The sequence below is a fragment of the Puma concolor genome, chromosome C1 (assembly GCF_028749965.1).
Source record: "Puma concolor isolate L17-30 chromosome C1, mPumCon1.1.hap2, whole genome shotgun sequence".
NCBI lineage: Eukaryota > Metazoa > Chordata > Mammalia > Carnivora > Felidae > Puma > Puma concolor.
Window position 1 is genome coordinate 179,628,481 of NC_141674.1, and position 17,086 is coordinate 179,645,566.

At 45.0% G+C, this 17,086-nt stretch overlaps 1 long non-coding RNA gene across 2 annotated transcripts in view; it reads right to left on the reverse strand.

Annotated features, from left to right (window-relative positions):
- Positions 1 to 2,058: 2,058 nt before the first annotated feature.
- Positions 2,059 to 17,086, reverse strand: part of LOC147578599 (uncharacterized) — a 71,283-nt gene continuing 56,255 nt past the window's right edge. For both annotated transcript variants that reach the window (XR_015255406.1, XR_015255405.1), the window contains one exon: positions 2,059 to 2,405. This is a non-coding gene — a long non-coding RNA (uncharacterized LOC147578599). The remainder of the gene's footprint in view (positions 2,406 to 17,086) is intronic.

The window sequence follows — 17,086 nt, forward strand, 5'->3', positions numbered from 1 at the left end:
CACGTTGATCATATAGAACATATTGTTTTGAACTTTTGGTCATGGGAAGAATATGTAATTTAGTGAAATATATAGCTTTGCCTGAATTAAATGGGAAGTCACGACCTAGAAAATAAATATCTTAGTAGCCCTTTACTTTTTAGGATCTTAGAAGGAAAATTTTTGTTACTGTCAACTCAAGTTTGTGGCTGTTAGTTAGGGGTTTAACAGGACAACATTTACACTGGCACTTATTGGAATGTGCCTGCTTTCTAACTGGGTTACAAATTTACTCCAGAGGATAACTTACGGCGGTATAATTAGCTGGCAAAGGCTTGCAGGTCTGGGCTTCCTAAGCCCCCTGGTGGTGAAGATGAGCCATGTGTTCCTGTTAATTGCTCCCTGGGTTAGGATGTAAAGAGCTAGAAGCTGACATTTCACTGTGGACAATTTTCATTTGGCAACTGAGTTTTCCCAAGTCAACAAAGCATAAGGTCATTAATTCTCAGAAGATGGGAAAAGGGACATTTTAAAAATAAAATCTTTGGTGTGGGGGGGCGGGGTAAACATCAGGGACCAAATTAGCATATTTTCTAATTACTGGGCTTGACTGATTTACATACACAGTGGGATGGGTGGTTTTTCCATAGGTCTCAGCATCAGTGAGAGGAATATCACTTTTTTTTAAACTATGACTAAAATAAGTTTCCTAAGTGTGTGACAAGACTCCCACCATTATTACTTTGTGTTCCAGTATCCGTATTTCTGGTCTCACTTAAAAAACCAAGTTGTCCTCTCTTACATAAGTAGGTACAAATGGATATTCAAAACAGAAGCAACATGATACATGGTTCAGAAAATAGCAACTCAAAAATACAGTTTTGATGGATTGTTGCTCAATCTGGTTATAGACAACCAATTAATAATTAACTGAACTAGCTATCAAAGTGGAATTATATCTAGAAAACTCTCAATCCTCCTTTCAATTATTCACCTGATTTAAAAAACCCAGCAACATTGGCTTATGTGTGGATTTGCCATAAAACCAATGAAGCTAAAGTTTGACAGTCTTTCATTTGCCAGAACCCTACTGAAGCCCTTTGCCAAATTTGCTTTGTAATTTTATGTTCTTTTCCTTATTTTTAACAAAAGCTTATTTATTTTGAGAAAAAGAGCAAGTGGGGGAGCAGGGCAGAGAGAGAGAATCCCAAGCAGGCTCTGTGCTGTCAGTGTGGGGCTTGAACTCATAAACCGTGAGAACATGACCTGAGCCAAAGTCTGACACTTAACTGACTAAGCTATCTAGGCACCGCAGTTCTTTTCCTTAAAAAGAGTCTCCAAAATAGTTAAGTTTCAAGTGTCACAAATCTGAATTCACCCTTGTCTGAGTTAGTTATGCTTCCTTTCTTTTTAGAGGCCATTTTTTTTAAATCGCAAAAACAAATGACTAAATGCAGATGATTCCTAAAACGCATTTTTTTTTCCAAGTTTTGTAAAGAGATGGCAAAGGAGGAAACCCTGGAGTCTTGTGTCTTAAAAAAACGACCTCCATTCATCCACTGATTTTTTTTGCTTCGGACCCACGGTGTAGGCACTGAACGAGCAGCTGAGGTGTGATAGTGGCTGGGAACATTCGTTCTGTTCTTGACTTGGTAGGACTCATGGAGAAGCCAGTTCTACTTTGCTTGGTGGGTGACTCCACAGGCCATGTTGTGCAGGATGCTGTATTAGGGAGATCTGGATTTGTCTTATTCGTGCCATGTCCTGTCTGGGTTGTAGTTTCTGTATGTGTACAACAAGGATAAATGGCTCTCCTGATTCAGAGTTTTCAGGTCAAGTTCAATGGCACAAATGCTATTAGGAAGACAATATGATTTGAAAATTAAGGGGCTTCCATGTAAGCTCTGTGAGGATTGGATTATATCTGTGTTCTTTATCTTCTAGCCCCCAGATTTAGCGCAGAGCTTGGTATGTAGCAATGGCTCAATAAATATTTGTGGCTGGAATAATTATAGTACTAGGCTTTGGTTATTTTGATCGTTCTCATGCATTAGTTAAGACTAGCTACTAATCCCCACGTTCACAATGGCACCACACAAAATACTTTTATTTCTTGCTTACAGAGAGGCCAATGGTGGGAGAAAGGAGGATAAAGGCAGGAGTCATTGAGGGGCCCAGGGCATCAACAGCCAGCCAACTGAGGCAGAAGATGAGAGTGCAGAAGGTGTAATGCACCACATCTGGAAGTAGAGTGCATCCCTCTTCTCATGGCCCATTTGGAAGAACTCAGCCACTTGGCTTCAACTCGCTGCAAGGGGGGCTGGGAATTGTAGTCTCTGGCCAGGTAGCTCCTTCCCAGGAACATCTCTACCCTTCGGAAGACAATGGGTGGCGGCCAGCCATGTCGGCTGCACTGCACACAGGATCTAATGAGAGAGAGGGGGGGTGGGGACAGGTGATCCCGGGCAGAAATGATTCAGCATGTGACAAGAGAGGAATGAGGACAAAAAGAGATCCAGAACATCAGGTAGAGAGGATGAATGGAAGCACAATAAGGATACAAAGTAAAAACAGAAGCAATCAATGTGGGTGATGTCCTTTGATCCCGTTGTATAAAAACAAAGCAACAAGCTTTAACCCCCCACCCTCCGCCCCAGCCCCCATGTCTCTTGCCTACATTTTTCTCCTTGGACTAAACCTTCCATTCATTTTCCATGCTTCATTCTGCCAGGGAGACTATGAAAGCCTTTCAAAAGCAGTTTTCAGTCTTGACTTTGAATAAGAGTGCTGCACAGTACTAAATCTTCAACGTTCGACTTATTCCAGTTTCCCCTTCGTGATGTTACTCTGAAAAATTTTACGGCGTTGAAAAAAAATACCAGTACCACATCCTTTTTTTTTTTTTTTTTAAACAGCTTGTCATCCATTAGCAATAGATTTTTTTTTTTTTTCAAGCGTTACTCCGCCAGTGACCTGGAAGTCTCTGAAATAAAATGAATTTCTAAAGAAGGCGGTCCTCACACCAGAGTGAAGGTGGCAGTCTGCCTCTGGAAATAAAATTGGGCTGAAGTAGTTGCAAGTGAGTCAACCTCAGTGAGAAACAAATTGTTTGAACAATAGACTTAATTAACTTGTGCTTGTGTCTTCCGTCACAGCAGGTGTGAAATCCCAGGGCATCTGCTGATACACCTGAGCTGGAAAGCAGAGTTGCTTCTGGAAGAGTGTGAAAAATGACTGGAGCGGTAAATAAGGCCATGATGGTCCGGGTAGCTCCCCCCTGCTGCCTTCCGGGAAGGCTCTGCAGAGAGGGGAAATATAGGGCTGAGTCTCCTGTATTTCTTTTCACTTTAAAAGAGCATTTAGCACTAATGGAAGTGCAGTCTGGGCTGACTTATGACAAGGACTCTCTCCATTAGAGGATGCATGGTACTTCTAGATGATAAAGGGGAGTGCCAGGAAGGTAGGTATGGAAACCCACATCAAACGGTTCGCCTCCTCATTTCTCATCTGGTTGAGAGAAATCCAAGTTTATACGATGCAGCACATTTGGGGAAATGTTTCAAGAGCTTTATTGTAGATTTAGGTCTCCAGTAAACAGAATTAAACACCTCTCTCTTTGGAAACCCTGTTCTGAGTTGGGCTTACCTTCATTAGGTGTTCTTTGTCTTAGACTTTTTAAGTCTTTATTGTAATGTGTATTAAATATGGCAATAAAATGCCTAGGGACGGATACTACAGAGCACAGACATAACTTCTTGTCTAGTTGTGTTTTCAAGCTTGGTTTCGTTCACTAATGACTGGGTTTTGAAATTCACTTGGGGTTCTCACACATTAAGAAAATCCAATCTACTTATTAATCTTACAGATGAAATCAACTGCATTCAGTGTCAATGATGCATTCACCTGGTAGGGAAATAGCTTCTCCCCAAATACTTATTTTCTGCCAGAAATCTCGCCACTAATTTATAATATAGTTTGGGAGAGGAATATGTAAGTGATAGGTAGAACTTTTTTAAGATTCAAGTGACTTCCAGGAGAAGAAAACCGTGGAACACATTGTGGCTGTCTTTTATTCAAGACTTTGATTAAAATGCTGACAGATGTTGTGTATATTTTTATACATGATTTATTCATTCATCAAATATACGATCAACAATTATTGAGTACTTTCTCTGTGACCAATAGCATGCTGGGGGCTGCTGACGCAAAGATGAATAGAACAGCCATAATGGGTTGACACTGAAAGGGGATCTGATCTGGTAAGTTTATCAGTTCTACGTTTTTGGAATATGCTCATTAAATGTGACCTCAGGGATGGATTTCATGAGGTTCCCTTACATTGTCCCAGGTAGTCAAGAGATATGTTGCAGGTTGGTCTCTCCCAGAAAGAGATGCGGGGATGGAGTTAGAGATGCAAAGATTTTACTGGGTAGTAACGTCTGTGAAAGGAAAAGGGAGGAAGACAGCTTGGACACCGGGGAAGCGTGCGGTCCCCAGAGTGGTTCTGACAAAGTATCTGCCGGCCCCTCCAGGAGTTCTGGAGCATCGACTGCCTTGGACAAGCCCTGCATTGGATAGCAATAGTTACACCTGCAGCTCTGAACTGCGCACTCAGATTCTCCACCGCACGGCAGGGTATTTTAAAATTTCCTGGGAAACACGGTGACACGTTTGGCAGACGTTCCACAAACTACGTCTGTCACCTTGTTTGGACCTAACTGTTTAATAAAAGGAACTGGAAGGTAATCTCTTTTGGCTTACGGAGGGCCATCAAAAAATTACTGAGACATTAAGGATGCCACGAAGTGAGAAAGCTTGGGGACTTCTGGGCTAGGTCCTTGTGCCTTGGGACGCTCAGGGAGAATGTGATCGTGGCTATCACCGCCTTGTTCGTCATTGACTAGGGCCATCGGAGAAAAGTGTGACCTCAGTCTGAAGGCTGGGTGGCCCCTAGGAGAGCTGGTGGCTGGAGCCTGTACACAGTAGCCACAGCTAAGCACATTTCTCACAGATGGAAAAGAAAGTCCTTACTGGAAGGACGATCTGAGGGGTACAGGGTGGGTCTGGCTTCAAGGGTGACGGCAGCCAGGACTCGCCTTTCTTGGCTTCGTTCTCTCTGACCGTGGATGACCTTTTCCCATCGTACAGAGATGGGGAGTTTTGGCAACCGCTCTGAAACTCAAAAGGCAAAGACCCTCTCTTTGGCCTCACAGAAAACATTCCTGATTGGCCTGGGTGCATCACATAGCCCATTCTGGACCAGTCGCCGTGACTGGGGAAATGTTTGGCTGGGGCTCGTCACAGGTCACGTGTTCTCTCCCAGGTAGTCCCACACCTGGTTCTTTCACACGATTCAGGTCTCTGCTCCATTGACACTTCTTTTGAGTCCGCTAGGCAGTCTCCATTTGCCACCCCGCTTTATATTCTTCCTGACACTCCTCACTGTAGGAATGATATTATTTACGGGGCGCCTGGGTGACTCAGTCGTTTAAGCCTCCGACTTCGGCTCAGGTCACCATCTCAACGGTTCTGAGTTCGAGGCCCTCGTCGGGCTCTGTGCGGTCAGCGCAGAGCCTGCTTCAGACCCTCTGCCCTCTCTCTCTCTGCCCCACCCGCTCTCTCTTGCTCAAAAATAAATGAACGTTATTTCTAAAAAGAGAAATGATATGGTTTACTCGTTGGTCTGGGGGCTCAGTGCCTGCCCGTTCCAGCAAAGTATGAGCTCCACGTAGGCAGAGAGCTTGGTGCCTCGCTCACCGCAGAAGCCCCAGTGCCAAGATGCATTCAGTGCATGCTTGTTGGAGGAAGGAATGATGACCCATCTGTATGGTCAGGGGAACCATGGCCCCCTGCTACACGGAAGGAACACACCAGAATTGCTCCCTACGTGGGCGTGGGTTGTGGAGAGTGGTTCCTCAAAGGAAATGGAGATGTTTAGACAGAAATAAGCAACGGTCAGCTGGGCGCTCCTGCCTGGAGGCAATCTGGTAAGGCTGGACCTCGCCATGGGATGCCACCCAGCACTCTTCCACCAGCCCAGCCATTCAGACTGGCCTCAGTTCCTCTGATGTCAGCAGACGTAGCCGTCAGCGGGATTATCAGAGAGCTGCCACTGGTGATTGTCGGCAATTTTACGGAGACAGAGGAGCTGTTACACACTTCTAATATCTGTGATCCCCAGAGCCCTCTCGTTCTTTGACAGCTCATTTCCATCTCACAAATATGTTATATGGGTCTTAGCGTGACTATTAAGTCACTAGGCCCAGGCTTATGAATAAGCTTTTATGTGTCAAGGCTTGCATCTCACGTGTGAACTGCTTCTTATCTACATGATAAAAAGCAATTTCAGTAGCACTTAACTTAATTGGTTTGTGACCAGACAAGGACCCTGGGCCCCACTTACAGAGCTTGGGCAGCGCGCCTTGGCAATTCTAGAAAACACATGTCTTCTGTGTTCTGAGCCTGAAGATGGGCAGATTTCTGCGTGTTAAGCAAGGCTTGTAGAACTTAATCTTGCAAAGAACTGGGAGACATTATTAGACAACCAAAGAGTTGAGCGCTGTTTGAAAAATGTGCCAGATTTCTCATCTGGCCTGCCTAGCCTCATGTCCTCTCCCCCACTTACAGAGCCATGTGTCCTCATGCTCACATTTGCACCCTATTCCGCAAATATTTTTTAAAATATTACTCATTTTTTTTGAGAGAGAGAGAGAGAAGCAGGGCTCACCCGATGTGGGGCTCAAACTCACGAACCTACAGATCATGACCTGAGTCAAAGTCAGATGCTTAACCGACTGAGCCACCCAGGGGCCCCTCAAAACATTACTTTAAAAAAACAAAAAACAAAAAACAATAGGCATGTTTACTTGATTGTCAGCCTGGCCAGAGCAGACTTTATCCCCTCTTCTTTGGTGCACTGGGATGTGATTAAAAAAAAAAAAAAAAAAAGTCCTATGCCTGCAGCACATCAACTTTGCCATCAGCTCAGCGGGTGATCTTGGAAGTCTCGTGCCCTCCTTTATCTCCTTTCCTCACCTGTGAAACAAGGAGGGAAAAGGTCCTTCAAGTCTCGGTGAGTCTATAAATTCCAGGGCTCTGCCCCTGGTGCACATCCTGCTCCTGGAGAGCATCTTCCTGTCACTGCCTGCGATGGGGGTCCTTTCCCCAGGCTGCTCACTTCATGGAGCTCTGGTCTCCATCCCCAGCTCCGGGCTCAGATACAAGTCCCTCGGGAAGCTGCTGAGGCGCCCACAGCCTCCTCTCCGAAGGGGCAGAAATGCGCCTCTCTGTCACCCGTGGGAATGTCTCATCTTCCCTGAAGGAAGTGCCCGTGATAAATGCAAAACAGCACGAGGGCCTTCTGCTCAGCTGGTGACACCAGACGGTGTTTTCTGTTGACTCTAGCCAGTGATACTATGCTGCCTGTGGAAAAAAAGATCTATTTTTGTCTGAGATGATGGACAGTAAATCATATGCCTGGTTTACGGTAGCTCGGGGCCAAGAGGAGCCCCGCCACTTAATAGGAAACACTGACCGAAGGCACACAGGCCAATTTTCTGAGAGGGGAGAACGCGTACAGCGGACCGGCAGGGCAGAGTGTGTGGCTTTGGTTAGCTTTCACTTGAACGAGAGGCTAATTAACATAAAAATTAATTTTATGTGGCTATCAGGCAGTTCAGAGTTTATATGCTATAAAAGAATTATAGTAATTAGTGCATCTAGCCAGCAGAACAATGCAAATACTCAGTGACATTTGTGATTTCCGGCAGTGCGTTTGCTACCTGGGCAATTCTCCTTCCGACTATGTTTCTCAAGAACGTGGTTTTTAATAGCTTTGACTTGACATTTATATCTTGAGCAAAACTGAAATGGGCAGCTGAAGACTAATTATGCTAAATATTCCAACAAGCATAATTACCAGTGCTTTGGCAGGGGGCACCAAAAGCAAGGTCTCAGTGTGCCATTTCCTTTTTTTCCCCCTTTTCTTCTTTTAAAAAATGGTTTTTTAATTTTTTATCTCCCGGCTCTTTATTTTAGGCTTATTTAATGGAAGCTGATGGCATATCCTAATGATTTTTTTTTTTTGCATAATCTCCACTGCAGTAGCTTAGAAGCATTTTTATTTTAGCATCATTTTAAGTTTTGGTTTCTGCTCTGTTAGATTCTTGCTATTCAGAGAAGAGAGAGATCACAGAAAAAGCAAAATCTTGGTCTGAGCTCTAGCCTTGGGAGTGTTTGAGCAGAACCTCCTGACTTGGTTTGAGGGCCACCATGCCTCGTGCCACACAGTGCTTTGCTTAGTGCCGGGGTCAGCTGCGGAGGGTGGGGGGGGGGTGTGGGCGCGGGTACTGCGTGCTGAGTCCTTGCAGATTTGGTTTCTACCAAGTGCACAGCAAAATTGAGAAACGAGCTTTTCAGTAGCAAATGCTAATTACAATGAAAGATTCCCAACCATATACACAGGAGAAAAACAGATATACTTCCTGCAGATCACAGTCGGCAGCATTTGACTGCACAAGTCAAGGACCTTATAGGCAAGATTATCTAGAAAATCCCTTGCTTCAGAAACCAAAATCCTTTAAGTCTTCAGTATTTAAATGCAGCTGTGTTGCTGATTAGATGTCAGAACTGGAGCACACTGAAGTGCCCTGTTTAGTGATTAGCTCAATGGACCAATTTTGCTTTTAGACACTTGCACAGAAGAAAAAATTTGCATACAAATTTGGAAACCACTATCATCTTTCTGGGTTATGCAGGAACTGGGGGCTGCAGCACTTGCGAATGCCACAATAGCCCTCGCTCCGCAATTGTCTTCTAACTTCATCTCCTAGCGAATCATTTTTATCACCGCAAGTATGGCATAGGCCTAGGAATGCTTCCACGACCAAATCTTCTCTCATTTTTCAGTGCTTTATTGATTAGTGTACCCCCACTCTGTCTGCCCTGTAGGGATCAGCACTCAGGGCTTTCAACTCTGTATCATGGATTCCAATCTCTGGCTAGAGGTGGGGGTTCCCTACTGCAAATATGTGCCCGGACTTTTGTTTTGCTTTTGTGCTGGTAATTTACATAGTACGTCATAAATTTGGGGTATACTCTTAACATTCTCTACCGTAGACAGAAATTCCTGTAATTCTCAGCTTATATTCTCCACCCTAAGCACAGGTGGACAGGGCCCCCCCTCTGCCATCTCACAGCACTGTGTGTGTGTGGTGGGGGGAGAGGGGGTGTTGAAGGCCTGAGATAGATGTGAAGCGATTTAACTTTAAAGCCCAGCCTGTCTCAGCCAACAGGGACATTTGATAGTCATACCCAGAACATGCTTCCATGACTCTGGAGACTCAGACTCAATTTGGAAGCTGCATTTCCCACTAAAAAGACTGAGTAGGAAATGAGAAGGACCGAGAAAGAGACTAAAATCTAAGCTCTACACCCCTGAAGATATAAAAAGCCATACTAAGTGATAACAGCAGATGTTTATTAGAGGAAAGCGAAAGCAGTTGGTAAAGACTATATATAAACTCTGAACTGTGAGCAGCTGCAGACACAGAGAATAGTCTGCAGTTAGTAAAGAGAGTTCTGAGATAAGGAAAGGATCACGAGGTACACACTGGTAAGGGGCCCAAACAGCGGACTTGCTCTTAACATTTGTAGGTCCAGGGCAAGAGTACAAGAGACCCATACACTATATGTCTGCATATTTAAAAGTTATTAATCAGGTTTATGAATTCGTAAGGAAAATACGTTGTAGCTCCCTACTTCTCCCTACCTTGACAAACGCAATTTCCTAAAGACGGGGAAGGTCAGGAGCAAATCTAGACTCTTCATGTTCTTCAGGCCTATCACCTACCCTCTTTTCTGATCGGCCAGGCTCTATCTCACACGGCAAGGGCCCTCCCGTACACACATGGCCGGCTTGTGCATCTAAGCTCCAGCCAGACCTCCTGCCGATAGTCACCCCTTGACCTTGACCACCCCGCTGGCATTAGGGCTGCACGTACCATGAGCAATTTCCCACCTTTGAGAGGACAGCCCAGGGAAGATGCATGTGCATCTTGGAGTGGGCTCAGGGCTAACTGAACAGAGAATTCCAGGGAGCTGGGTACTCACAGAGTGACCTAGAAGGGGGCGTGGGCTCCAGATGTGTCCCATGGGGAAGGCAAGGTGGGCTTTTCTCAACTGCCCACTCCAAGGCAGGGCCCTCTGGCCAGGGTTTAAAGCAGCAGAGGCAGGTACACAGAAGAGGATCTGTGGACCCTGGTGATGAAAGAACAAGGAAGCCTGGGCCAGATCAGAGTAGGGACAGTTTCCTTAGTCATGCTATTTTTGGTGAAAGGAAAATGAAATTGGATGCAATAATAGTACTCTATGCTGTGCTGTTTGTAATAGGTGCCTTTGGTTCTACATTAGCTATCTGAACACGCTGTGGGTTCAATAATTTGTATTTCATGGTACCTCCTCGAATCAAATGCTTACATCCAAGTGGACTCCTGTTGACCATGGTACTACCCATTCCGGCACCCAGGGTGGGAAGGACCAGACAATTCTTTCGGGGATCTGGAGGATTTAATCCCATCTGGGTGTGCGACAAGCACTCATAATTCTGCCAGGGGAATGGGGGTGGGAGAGGTGGTGGAAGTAATGAGACAAACACAATATCCTATTAAATACATGCTAGTTCGATGCCAGGTTCTATGTGTGCAACCTGCGTTTATGCTCTCAATAAACCTAAGAGATGAGGTATTCTTATATCCACCTTATCACAAAGACCTGGAACAATGCCACACAGTCCATGTCTCCCGTTCTCTGCTATGACACTTAAACGCTATGGTATTTTTTGTCATGATTTCCCTGCTATGGATTCCTTGTATGTAAGGTCCATGTTTCTACCTGGTACATTATAGATGCTCCATAAACATGATTAAACACACATTAGTTTCTCAGGTACTAAATATTAATTATGCCAGTACTTTGAAACCCTCAAAGGTAATGTGGCATAAAGACCAAAGGGAGAGTTAATAGAGACTAAAGCATCCCGTGAAGTAGACAAATACAAGACTCAGACTTGTCGACGATGTCAGCTCTAGTCTCTTGAGGAGATTTGCAAGTTGGGCTTGAACCAACAGGTTCACCAGTGCTATGTTCCTGATACACAATGAACCCTCCCGTGTGTGAAGGGCTGCTCAGCACAGATCTACGTGGGCCTGAAAAGCAGAACACATGATATCCACCTCGGGGCTGAATAACAAACGAAAAAGACGTGGCAGCAAGGAGCCCGGGCAGAAGCCGTGTTTTAAGTTGACCTCGTGAGACATGAGCCCAGATAGAGGCTCTGAACTCAAGGGTGGCCTTCAGCACTGGGATGTCCTTTCTCTGTAAAGAGAGGTTCACCTCCTCGCCCATCAGGAGCGAGAGTAGTTACACCGAACTGCATCATTTTGCCTATAAAGCAAAAGGATGTGTTTGCATTGCCTAGATGCTGGGGTAGAGGACAATCTTGTTTAATTCAGGAGGGAGACTGTGATGCAAACTATCTGCCTTTTTTACCCATAATGCTGACCAGTAAACAAGCGTGACTCTGCTGTCCAACAGGCTTCCTAATGTCACCTCACTTAAGTTATCCTCCCTTCTCACTGACAGGCCGCCGGCTCACATGGCCACGTAGACATTAGAGGACGGGCTGCTCACGAAAGCCTGCGACGCCTTGCTGGAGTGTTCATTTCCTCCTTCCCAGCTCACGCATCCTGCACCATATCTGCCGCTTCTTGGGATCCGTAGGGGCTTGGCTTTCCTGGGGAATAGGAGATCCCTCCCCTCTGGAATTCCTATGCGAATTCCAGCAGCAATCTCTGCATATCTCACTGAATGAGAAGGTTTGAACGTGGTGAGTTAACTAATGGCTTTAAGAACCATAGGCGGCTGGGGGCACCTGGGTGACTCAGGCGGTTGAGCATAGACTTCGGCTCAGGTCACGATCTCGCGGTTTGTGAGTTTGAGCCCCGCGTCAGATTCTGTGCTGATGGCTCAGAACTTGGAGTCTGCTTGGGATTCTGTGTCTCCCTCTCTCTCTCTGCCCCTTCCCCGCTCAAGCTTAGTCTCTCAAAAATAAATAAATGTTGAAAACAACAACAAAAAGAACCATGTGCAGCTCAGTCTGCCTGCCTTTGTCCTGCAACATTAAACAGAGTATTTAAAAAAAGCACCAGTCTCTAATGGATTGTGCTCCTTCTTAATATGATTTCAGGTCCTCTGCTTTCCTTTTAAATGTTTATTTCCTTACTTTGGGAGAAAGAGTGAGCACAAGAGGGGGAGGGGCAGAGAGAGAGGGAGAGAGAGAGAATCCCAAGCAGGCTCTGTGCTGACCGTGCAGAGCCTAATGTGGGGCTGGAACTCATGAACCATGAGATCATGACCTGAGTGGAAATCAAGAGTAGGGTGTTTAACCAGCTGAGCCACCCAGGCGGGCCTAGGGCCTCCTCTGTATGACCCTCTCCTTCTGCCTGCTTCCCTGGTAGGCTGGATGCCATTTCTGCAGCAATTTGGAGCTTACCACTTGCTTCCACCTGTCATGGCATGTGATCCACTGATAGACTGAAGAGAAATTACTGAGAACAAAACTATACAGATTCGTCACATGGATTCCAACCATGAAACTAAATATAGCAGACGGTACTGAAATAGAACAGAAAATATCAAATTTCCGTTTCCCCATTTGGATCTGATTACCTATCGCTTTTCATTGAACTCTAGCAGCTAGGAGTTTCTTCCTGGTTCTCTTGAGATCACATGATATCCCTGAAACTCAGCATGACAGATGAAACGTCTTTTCATACTATTTATTTATTTTTTGAAAAGTACCACGAGAATTAAAAGATCCCCTCCTAAATGCTTAGAAGCCCTTAGTAGTTTGTTAGCTCAATCGATACTTAGCTCTTTTCAGTCATTCGCCCTTTTGCCATTATTTGCCCAAAAACTAAGCGCCCTGAGATGCAACCAATAATTTAGAAGGTAAGAATTCAAGATTAAGTGTTATTGAATTGTAAAAAAGCTGGAATTCATTTCTGCTTGATTTTTTTATTATCAGAAACAGCACGAGAGAAGTGAATTTTCCTTCCAGAATTGCCGTAGACATATGTTTCTGGTTTTGCTCATGATGATCAAGGGTCTAGAGAAGAAAAAATAAGCAAGTTCTCCCCATGGCAACCCTGGGTGACGGTGTAGAGGCTGCAGGCATTGTTTCTGTCTTCATCTTGGCTGAAGGCATTAGTGTGGCTTCTAGTTAAGTCGTAAGATTCCCAGCGTTTCCCTTCTTCAGATGTTTAGCAGTTTTACACCACATGCAAATATGTAACTAGGAGGGAAGTTGCTCTCCAGTAAATGTCTCTTTACAATATTGGATTTGGCTTTGGTTCCTGTGGAGCCGTTTTTACCAGCTTCACAAACAGATCAAAGCTCTCTAAGTCAGTGCTGCAGGCTTGTTTTCATGTTTGTGATGCCTGCCTCCCTCCCCAACTAAGCCACACCTCTCAGCCCCTCAGTATCTTCCAGATGCTCCCTGGTCTTCCCTTCACAGTGTCACCAGCTGGTGACAGTCCAGCTGTCGGCACTAAGTACAGAAAACAGGCCTGAACTGAAGACACACTCTCGCTGGTTTAAGAGTATGAGATTCTGGCATTCTGCATTATTTGCTTTACATAGTGAGGGATTTCTAACACAGAAGACCAAGATGAAAATAGGTCAGTTCATGGATGTAAGATTTTCTCACACAATGATTCCAGAAGGAGCAGCTAGGTGTTCATGAATGTCGAAGCTTTCCTTTTGCGGTGGGCATCTGTTGTTTTTTTTTTCCCCATTCCTCATTTCTTCTCCTTTCTTCTGGCTCATGCCCCCACACCTTCTGTCTCTTCGGTGGAACTTCCTCTCCCCAGGAGGAGAAGCAAGGAAGCACTGATTATCTCAATTCTTATTTGCTGTGGGACCTTGGGCAAGATGGTCAACCTGTCCAAGAGTCAGATATCTCATCTGTAATAGACGTGTAATCACGTAGTTCATGGGGCCATGATGAGGGTTCTGCACTTAGCAAACGTGTAATAAATGCTTGTTCTTATTATAATAAAAATGGTGTGAGAAGCCAGGGAGGTTTGAGTTTACTTACCTGCCGCTGAGCTGGTTTTTACCTGGCACAGGAGTCAGGAAAGGCCTTAGGAAACAGGCCGTGTGGCCTCAGGGGGTTGGCCTCATTGGCTGAGGGAGGCAAGCATAGCTCAGGCCATGAATCCTCTTTCCCTGCTGGTTTGTGTTGGAGAGCTGCCCTCAGCAGATTCCTGAACCGGAGCCCCGTGGCTCTAGGGGCTTGCTGAGAAGGAAGGAGCACGTCAGCTGGCTGCTCCCCTCCCCACCCTCCTCACCCTTCAGTTCCACCCCTCCAGTCATGGTTCTTTCTCCTTCTGCAGCGAGGCAATATCCTCCATTGTTTCCCTGTGACTTTTTTGGAGACTCAGCCAAGCTTTTAATATTTTAATCTGTTTTTAAGGCAGCTTAAGAAAAGGCTGCTAACTTTGTCCTTTCACCGTGTTGTTCAGGGCTCCACAGCTTTCTGGATAAGACTTTTCTTTCGTTTCCTTTCTGCTATGTCAGTAGTTCTCACAGTGTGGGCCCAGGACCAGATGGGTCAGCATCATTTGGGCATTTGGTGAGTATGCAAATCCCCCCTCCCCCCCCCCCCCACACCTAGTGAATCAGAAACTCTTGGGTGGGACACCGCCATCCGGGTTTGAACAAGCCCTCCTGGTGATCCCGAAGTTCACTAACATGTGAGAATCACGGCTCCCATGTTTTTACATTCAGACTTTGCATCTAACATACTCCTCTGTGGTTCATCTTGGGAAGCTCTGATGGTGACAGACATAAAACCAAGGCCCATTGTGTCTGCTGGAAGCATCCATTGCTCCACTCAATCCTGTCTCCCTGGCCTGAGCTGGAAATGCCATCTGGTTGGGATCCCCATTGGGCTACCAATTAAGCAGGCCTGGACTCCACTTATTTCTATCCTGTCCTTTTGTTTTCTCTCAGCATCCTGCCCACCTGTGTTCCCCGAAATCCCCTCTCTAACTCGGTCATCTCAAGACAAATCTAATGGTGCATCAAATGTGCCACAATGACCCTTCTGGGCTTTCCTGATCAGATTTGTCCAGATTTTCCCTATACATTTGGGACAAGTCCTTTGCCCTGTGGGTAATTGTTTTGGTCAGCTCTGGAAATGTGACTTGTCTTCCACTGTTAAGAGGGAGCCCTCTTTCTAGTCCCTTCTCTAAGAATAGTGGGACCTAGGAGCATCTTTGTCTGACTTTCTTATCTGTCTAGCCCGGCCTCCAGTATCTCATTTTCCCCTTTATGTGGTTTATATATGTCCAAGTCCTCAACGTCCAACAAAGAAAACCCTACTTTTCCTCAGCTCCGGGCTCCTCTTTCCTTGGTTCTTCTCTTTCTCCAGGGCACCTGCAGTGACAGGAAGTCTGACTCATTCATGTTTCCCCCCCCAACTTTCAGTTTTGGAAAATTTCAGCCCCCCTAGAAAAGTGGACAGAATAGTACAACAAAAGCTTTTATACCCTTCCTCCAGACACACAAGTTGCTGGCCTCTTGCCACATTTGCTGTATCTTCTCTGTCTCTGTCTCTCTGTCTGTCTCTCTCTACACACACACACACACACACACACACACACACACACTCACACACTTTTTTCCTGAACCATTTGAAAGTAGGTTATAGACCCCATGACAGTTTACCCCTGAATATTTCAGCTTGTATTTTCTAACAAGGACATTCTCTTATACAACCACAATATCATTATTATGTACTATGTAATACATATATACATATATATATGTATATATATATATATATATATATACACACATATATGTATATATATATATATACACACACAATTGTATTATGTACTGTATATATCTTAACTAATGTATGGTCTCTAGTCACATTACTTCATCTTACCATGTCTCTTTGGTCTCTTTTAATCTGGAATAGTCCTTGTGACTTATTTTTTAAAATGTAAAATTTTGTCTTCCAAGCAGTGGAAGATCAGTGGTTTTGTAGACTATCTCACCATTGGAATTTGTGTGATTGTCCTCTCGCTCAATGCCAGGCTAAGGGTTGTTGGCCAGAATACCACATAGAGAGGGTTGTGTGTCTTTTCTACCCAAATGTTGGTAAGTTCTAGTGAAACTCAGGTTCCACAAGTATAGGAATATATATTATAGTCCTGAAATCATAGAGCAGAAAAGAGCCTCGCGGTCTGATACAGCTCATGTTACAAATGAATACACGGAAGAACGAAGAAGTTAGAAGGCCCATCCCGCCACACAGCTGGTAGTCACAAGCTGTTGCTGGCCGACCATTTATTAAACTCTTCTAAAATGTTAGCATTCACTTTCTTCAACTTTTCAGAACCCCACTGAGTGTGAGATTAATACTGGAGATACGGGGTAGTTGATATATTTATATAGATGCCAGACTGTGTTATTGCAAAGCTTTTTCTTTTCCTTGCTTTGAAGTCTGGCAAATCCCCCTAGTGACCTCCCTGAGAGATACTCAAGCAGCAAGGAAAGCCTGTTTCAACAGGAGAGATAAGTTTTACGTAAGGAGTGGCCTTCTACCAAGCTCCAGAAACACTTCTAGGTTAAGAGAAGCAGCAGCCCCACACTTCTGAGCTATTTGTGTCACTTCAAAATGCAGGTGTCTTTCCATTGACCTGTTTTCAGTGCTATAATCCCATTACCTTGGCACAATCCTCTGGAGTTCTGCTTTGTTTGGGAATTTCAAATTCCTTTATTTGTAACAGATCAAAAGCTATCTGGCGCACAAGCCGCATTTGGATGCGGACTCTCGGATGGGCCTTGCAGCCTTCCTGAACGCACACGTCCGCATATTTCCCAGGTAACTGCTCACCGTCTGCCCACTGCTCCTGATTTTAAATAGCGACGCTATTCGCAAACCTTTCAGTTTTTCTCCCTAGGAGGCTAACTAGTAACTCTGTTGATGAGTAGAAAAACGTGACTTTCTGGGAGATTTACCAGGTCGCTATAC